The sequence below is a fragment of the Myotis yumanensis genome, unplaced genomic scaffold, assembly GCF_028538775.1.
Source record: "Myotis yumanensis isolate MYYU_CA2020_CCGP unplaced genomic scaffold, mMyoYum1.0.hap1 SCAF_1, whole genome shotgun sequence".
Taxonomy (NCBI): Eukaryota; Metazoa; Chordata; class Mammalia; order Chiroptera; family Vespertilionidae; genus Myotis; species Myotis yumanensis.
In genome coordinates this window covers 135,200,006-135,206,005 of record NW_027223752.1, presented here as the reverse complement: position 1 = coordinate 135,206,005, position 6,000 = coordinate 135,200,006, and positions in this window count along the sequence as shown.

Genomic DNA, 6,000 nt, shown 5'->3' with positions numbered 1-6,000 from the left:
CAGCCAATTGTCCTGGAGGTCAATTCCTCCCAGAAACACCAACAGCAATCAAGGCTCAACTACAACAAAACTGTGCACACAGCCCACAAAGGGGTGCACCAAGAGTGTCCACCTTGGGTGATTGGGGAGGCTGAGCCACTGAGCCCTATAGGACACCTACTACACCAGGCCACTTTATCAACTCAAGGAAACTTAACAGCTACACAATACATAGAAACAAGCACAGGAAGCAGCCAAAATGCAGAGACAAAGAAACATGTCAGAAATGAAAGAAATGGAAGAATGTAAACTACTGGATATAGAGTTCAAAACCATGGTTATAAGGTTACTCCAGAATCTTCTAGAAACTTCTGAGGAACTTAGTGAGACTTTCAAGGGTCTTAGTGAGAATTCAAAAAAAAAAGAGAGAGAGAGAGAAAAAGAAAAAGAAAAGGATTGGTAAGAAATTAAGCATATAGTGACTGAAATAAAGAATAAAATACAGGGATTCAATAGTAGACTAGAGGATCCCTGGAACCAAATCAATGATTTGAAATATGAGGAAGCAAAAAACACCCAACCAGAAGAGCAAAAAGAATAAAGAATCCAAAAATCTGAGGATAGTGTAAGGAGCCTCTGGGACAACTTCAAGTGTACCAACATCCGAATTATGGGGTGCCAGAAGAAGAAAGAGAGCAAGATATTAAAATCCTATTTGAAGTAATAATGACAGAAAACTTCCCTATTTGGTGAAAGAATTAGACTTACAAGTCCAGGAAGCACAGAGAACCCTAAACAAGAGGAATCCAAAGAGGACCACACCAAGATACATCATAATTAAAATGCCAAAGGCAAAAGACAGAGAGAGAATCTTAAAAGCAGCAAGAGAAAAACAGTTAGTTACCTAGAAGGGAGTGCCCATATGACTGTCAGCTGATTTCTCAACAGAAACTATGCAGGCCAGAAGGGAGTGGCAAGAAATATTCAAAGTGATGAATAGGAGAAACTTACAACCAAGATTATTCAGCAAAACTATCATTTAGAATTGAAGGTCAGATAAAGATCTTCACAGACAAGAAAAAGCTAAAAGCGTTCATCACCACCAAACTAGGATTATATAAAATGCTAAAGAGTATTTTTTTAAAAGAAGAAGATAAAGATAAAAAATATGAACAACAAAGTGATAAAAAATACTTATCTATCAACAATTGAATTTAAAAATCAAATGAATAAAAAATCTGATGAACAGAATAAACTGGTGAATGGAATTGAATCAGGGGCATGGAAATGGAACAGATTGATGATTCCCATAGGAAAGGATGTGTGGGGGCATGTAGGAAGAGATCAGACAAAGATTTTATATGCATGTATGCATTACCTAAGGACACAGACAATATGGTGTTGACAGCCTAAGGTGGGGCGGAAACCAGGTGGATGGGGGGAAAAGGAGGAATATCTGTAGTAATCACAACAATGAAGATTAACTTAAAAAATTATTCAAATGTAAACAAAAATAGGCTGGATAGCAATATTTATTCCAGAAAAAATGGAATTTAAAACTAAGACTTTTTAACAAGTGACAAAGGAGGCCATTACATAATGATAATGGATGAATCCAACAAGACACTCAACCACTGAGCTATGCTAACTGGGCTAGAATAGAATCTTTAATTTAGAAGACAAGGTATCAGGAAATAGCAATTATTCACCTACCATAGGAGCTGAGTCTAAAAAGTTAGACTCAGAGTCTAAAAAATATTGATACAATCATAGTTGGGGGTTTAACACCCCATTGGCATCAATGGATAGATTTTCCCCCCAATAATCAACCACAATGGTATCAAACTAAAAATTAATTACGCACACACAAAAAAGAACACCTGAAAACACACATGGGAGCTAAATAACCTGTTACTAAATAGTGAATGAATTAACATTGAGATCAAAGGATAAATCAAATGATTCCTTGAGACAAATGAGATGAAAACATGACAAACCAATAGGACATAGTGAAAGCAGTCCTAAGAGAGGATTCAAAGCAATGCAGGCCTACCTCAAGAAACAAGGAAAATCTCAAATTTATAATGTAACTTCATCAGAAGACATATTTTAAATGAGCCTATTTTATTGTTGTAAAAGGAACAATATGATCTTAATTTGATCACTTGATTGACTATTATTCTGATAGTATTCTCGTTTTTTTAGATAGTAAAGTTCACCAAACAGAAAATAAACCACTTTAAAGTGAGAAATCCCGTAGGATTTGGTACATGTACCATGCTGTGCAATGACCATCTCTATTTAGTTCCAAAACTTTTCATCACTCCAGAAGGGAACCTCATTCCCATGAAATAGGAACTCCCTATTCCTCCTATCAAAGTCTCTGGCAATAACTTGTACGATTTCTGTCTCTATGGATTACCTTATTGTGGAAATTACATATAAAAGGAATCAGATAATAAAATAAACATATTTTCCACCCTGGCCTGCATGGCTCAGTTGGTTGGAGCATCGTCGCATGCACCAAAGGGTCACAGGTTGAATTCCAAGTCAGGGAACATACTCAGGCTGTCAGTTCAATCTTGGTTGGGACCCATGCAGAAGGCAGCCAATCAATATTTCTTTCTCATCTCATCTCTCTCTTTCTCTCTCTCTCGGTGGCTCCCACTCCCTTCCCCTTCCTTTCTCTCTAAAATCAATTAAGGATTTAACAACAAAAGACTCATTTTGTATTACAAACATAAAACCATGACAGGTAGGCCACTACAAAATTTTAAGAGTTAGGGCTACACAAAATTATATTGAGATCAGGAAAATTACTTTCACAAAGGAGCACGTTACCTTGAAGCCTTCATTGTTTGATGTAGGCCATGCATCATCAATGCCAGATTTTCTGGAAAGCCTTTACAGTAAAATATACAACAAAAATGAGTGAGTTTATTACTTTAAAATAGCAACAAAAAGGGGGGGAGATCAAGCTGGGAAAAAGGAGACATATGTAAAATTTTAGACAATAAAAAAAGGAAAAAAAATAAAAAGCAACAAAAATCTAAGTGAAAGATCAGCTACCTATAAATGGAATAGTTTCTTGATACAAGTAACACCAGACCTCTGTTTTAAAAAATATTTTAGTTACCTATTTCTGCCACCACCTCTCCCAACCTAAGATCTATTTAATGAAGGTACACTCTGCTTGAGCTTAATTTGTTTTCACCAATTAAGGGTAGACACAAGTTTTGTACCCTGAACTGGAACACATCTGATGACCTACATCCAGGTAGGAAGATACACTGATCCTTCTTCAACATCTGTCCCTGATTGAAAGACTAATCAATGTCAAAAAAATGGCAGTTTTGCTTCTTTAACATGGAAACCACTTGTTAAGGAGAACCCATTCCTTCCTTTTATCCTAAAACTGTACAGGAAGTTCCCTGAAGTGGTTGAAAGTTAAATTTCCAAATGTCAAAGAACAAATGTATCCCAGATCACCCTTTGCAGGCTCCATGCCAGTCTCCAACATTTACATCTTCAGCCTGTGAGGCACAGTCTCCTGAAACAAGGACAGGCTCAAATGACAAAGAACAGGAGCTCTCTATTTTCCTTGCTCCTTGAAAACAATCTAAATGGAGTCTCAGTAATCCACGCATAACATAGGCGTGTTACCAACTCCATTACTGATCTGACATCTAGTCCTACCTCTGCCCAACCCTCCATGTAGATGAGAAGCACATCAGCTAATTGGGAAAACAGGTAGCAGTGAAAAGACCCCTGCCTTGGGCCATAGATCTATGTAGTTCAGCAATCCCTGTCCCCTAGGCCTCAAGGAGACGTAAGCCCCACTCTGTGAATCAGCGTTCAGGTAGCTGACATCAAATTCCTTTATGCGATCAGATGATCTTTCCAGTAGCTCCCATTTTTTAAATATCAATCTATAGAAAACTTGAATGTTGCTAGTTCCTCCAATTAAACAAACTAACAAAAGAGCACAAACTTGTCAGGACTTCTTTGAGCCCCATATTTTAATCTGCCTTTCTAGAGAACTGCCAATACCCTATGGCCCTCCTTCTTAAATACTTTTATTTAACGTGTCACAAACCCCAATATACTCATCTCTTTTCCAAAACTCTTATTTCAACCTTCACCCAGTGTTGTTCCTCTTGAAACTTAGACAGTCCTGCTAATTCCATTCTTTTCCTCTATTGACTGTGTTCACTACCCAATCTCTGTATGTCTATTATTAAAACTCTCCAACAGAATGATAAAGAAGAGTATTACACTTAGCAACCTGAATTTACATATGAATTCCACCACTTTTTATATTCCCATGAGTCAATTTAAACCAGGTTCCAATATTCCATGTGAACAACCACTGGGCCAGGATGTTAAACAAGTTAAAGTACTACAGGGAGTTTTGATTAATTAATTGATAGTCTTCCTCAAACTCCTGAAATTCTACCTGCCTGTCTTTCTGCATATGAAAAAATGAACATTGGAGCTGGCAGAAGTAGAAAAAAAATAATACAATAAAAGACACACCAAAAAAAGCAGAGAAGAAAGTAAAATAAATAAATAACTAAGTAAATAAATAAATGTCTTGGAAGAGGAAAGAGGGCACTAGGGAAAATGAAAAAAAACTTCATACTACTGGGCAAAGTTACAACCTGAAGGAAAATCCACACTGGGAGTCAGTAAATAGAGAAATCAGTTAGGAATATCCTCTAAATACATGCTGAATTTAATTAACATAACATGGTCTATACATAGAGATTACTCACAGATAAATAATTCATGTCAAGAAGAGTAGATATCATTTTATGTAAAAACACTTGCCTGATTAGGCCTTGCTGAGGTAAAACCTTTGGTTCTGTGGCCATAGCTAACTGAGATGTGCCCTAAAAGCTTTGGTGGGAAGAACAAGGTCCTATTTGCCACTACAGTGTTCAAGTACAGTAAGATACATACTTGGACTAACTGAGCCACTTAATAAAACTCTAAGTCAGAGTTAATACACAATTGGATTTGACTTTCTGAGTTATCTGATTTGCATCCATATCTCAATGCCTGTGCTACACAGGAACTTACCAGTGTATGTTGAGAGACAAGAGAATAATTTGGGAGCCAGCCTGGTTAACAATCAAACCATGGGTCAGCCCCTTGCTAACTATGGAATCATGGGTCAATTCATCCACCTCCCGGAACCACAGCGGCCTCACTAGAAAAAGTAGGCTACATAGCACAGCTACTTTGCAGAGCTATTGTGAACACTATATAACACGGCTTAATTACATGAAGTATTGACCGGCTCATGGCAGAACACTTTAGAAATGTTAGGTTTTGTCTCTGCACTCCCTTAGTTAACAAATAGTTTTAAAAATCCATAAAATCCTACCTGCTTAAAGAGTCTTTTTCAGAGATTTCATCCACTATTAAAGAAAAACATAAAATATATTTTAAAGCGACAATAAAAAAAACTGGACTTTAAAAGTACTGGACTAATGTTTTGTTAGGAAGTATTCCTTTGGGACCACACCTAAAGACTATACTAGAGTGAATATGAATCATATTATTGGAAGGCCATTAACACATTAAGAACATTTACTTTCTCTTTTAAAATATACCAAATGCAAGAAAAAAAAAGAATGGCATCTATCAAAATTTGATACTTACCTTTGAACTATTATTTACAATGAACATATTCCTAACCAAACCCCATCAGACTGATAGAAAATTGTTTCACTAGTTGAAACAGAACCATAGACTAACAACAAAAATTGTAAATAGCATGAGTTTCCTGGACTTCTTCCATTAAGAGCAGTTAGAAGAGAGTACACTTATTTTGCTCTAAAACAGTGGTTCTCAACCTTCCTAATACTGCGACCCTTTAATACAGTTCCTCATGTTGTGGTGAACCCCCAATTTCATTGTTACAAATTGAACATAATTAAAGCATAGTGGTTAATCACAGATACAATATGTAATTATATATGTGTTTTCCAATGGTCTTAGGCGACCGCTGGTTTG